The following is a 1943-nucleotide window of genomic DNA, read 5'->3' as shown; positions in this document are numbered from 1 at the left end:
TAATTCTTTGAATGTTGGGTAAAATTCACCTGTGAAACCATCCGGTCCAGGACTTTTGTTTGTTTGGAGTTTTTTGGTTACTGATTCTTTTACATTAGTAGTTATCAGTTTGTTCAGATTTTTCTGTTTTTTCCTGATTCAATCTTAGAAGATTGCATGTTTCTAGGAATTTATCCATTTGTTCCAAGTTCTCCAATTTGTTAACATATAATTGCCCGTAGTATTTTCTTAAATTCTTTGTATTTTTGAGGTGTTGGTTGTCACGTCTCTTATTTTTTATTTTATTTTTGGGGGGCTCTCTTTTTTTTTTTTAAGATTTTATTGGGGGAATTGGGGAAGGGGAAGTGTTGGGGAATTGGGAAGGGGAACAGCCAAGTTGTTATCCTTAAGTCTTAGTTGTGGAGGGTGCAGCTAGCTCAGCTCCCAAGTCCAGTCACCATCCGGCCGCCCGTTGGCAGCTTGCGGCTGCTCAGTTCAAGGTGCCGTGTTCAATCTTAGTTGTGGTGGGTGCAGCCCACCATCCCATGCCGAAGCAGCAACCTTGTTATTAGGAGCATGTGTTCTCACCAGCTGAGCCATCCTGCCACGCCACCTGTTGGCAGCTTTGCTCTGGTGTAGCTCATTGGCCCATGTGAGAATCGAACCGGCAACCCTGTTGCTCAGAGTGCGCACTCTTAACCAACTGAGCCACTCTGCTGGCCTGACTCGCCCTTTTTCTTGTCTCTCGCTAAAGATTTGTCAATTTTGTTTTCAAAGAACTAGCTCTTGGTTTCATTAGTCTGTTTTTGTTGTTTGTTTTTTTGATGGATACGTTGTTGTTAATATATAGAAACCACATCACTTCCTTTGTCACAGTGACTAATAAATGGGAGGCAGCCATCCCTGAAGGCCCCAAAGAGCTTTTTCATTGGCCAAGTAACAGAACCGATAAGCACCTTCACCACTTAAGCCTTTGGTTAACTTTTTCCTTTGAGCACTGTTCTCCCATCCACGTCAGCCTGCAGTGTCCAGGATGGAACTCTGCCCTCAGATCTTAATCTAGTTGGGAGGGTAGTCTATCAGCTTGCCTTCCTAATGGAACAGGGGTCCTAACTTAGCTGAGGAACCTGGGCAAGTCTTCTTTGATCTTAGCCTCATCCCAAGGCTCATGAATGTTTTCTTTAAAAAGCTGCAGGCGGATGAGGTAGAAATGGCAAAGACAGGAGATGGACATCAGCAGAAGGGCAAAGATGATGGCTCCCAGGATGCTAATTGACAGCAGGCCTCCCAAGGCTGAAATGTGAAAAGCAGAGTGACTCCCACATAGCTGTGGGGAGTGAGTGCCTTCAGTTTCTGCTGTAACATGGGCCATGGCAAAAATCTGGATGGCAAATGTCACCATGATGAAGGCAAGAAGGGACTGGGGCAGGCGTGAGGCAAGGCAGACAGAAGCAAAGATGGCCATGTTCAAGAACAGCGTGCTGGACACAATGGCTACATTGGCGTCATAGTTGAAGAAGACGAGGTGGCCCAACAGCATAAAGATGCACATGGCATAGATGGTGTCAGTGCTGACCGACTCTGCCAAGTCTCCAGGATTGGCGAGAAATCGTATGTGAAAGTAACAAAGACTAACACACTCTTCAAGTCGGCCCAAAGGGTCCTCCCGTTCTTCTTCTGTCCTTCACCTTGCCCTTCACCTCCATCAGTGAGATCAAACAAAATATAGCTAGCCAGCGAAGAAGCCAGGCCGCTCCCAAAAAGTCAATGGGGAGCCAGAAGACCCTCATCCATATACGACCAGATGACCACAAAACCACAGACACTGCACAGCTGCTGTACAACCATGCTGGACTCAAATCCCACAGCCCAGTACTGGTGCTTCTAGGCATAGATGTTTTTCTGGAGCTCTTCCAGGAACCACCGGTTCACGGAGTTGTTGAGAAAGGGTTGTCGTTCAGATT

The 1943-nt window shown here is 46.3% G+C and overlaps 1 protein-coding gene and 1 pseudogene across 1 annotated transcript in view; one reads left to right on the top strand and one right to left on the bottom strand.

The window, feature by feature from the left end:
• The window catches only part of GPSM2 (G protein signaling modulator 2), a 67828-nt gene that overhangs the window by 9181 nt on the left and 56704 nt on the right, over nt 1-1943 (top strand). The window lies entirely within an intron of this gene.
• On the bottom strand, nt 1094-1941 carry LOC109375283 (phosphatidylinositol N-acetylglucosaminyltransferase subunit C-like; annotated as a pseudogene).

Source organism: Hipposideros armiger, unplaced genomic scaffold (assembly GCF_001890085.2).
Source record: "Hipposideros armiger isolate ML-2016 unplaced genomic scaffold, ASM189008v1 scaffold_924, whole genome shotgun sequence".
NCBI classification, from domain to species: domain Eukaryota; kingdom Metazoa; phylum Chordata; class Mammalia; order Chiroptera; family Hipposideridae; genus Hipposideros; species Hipposideros armiger.
This window is presented reverse-complemented; position numbering and strand designations above follow the sequence as displayed.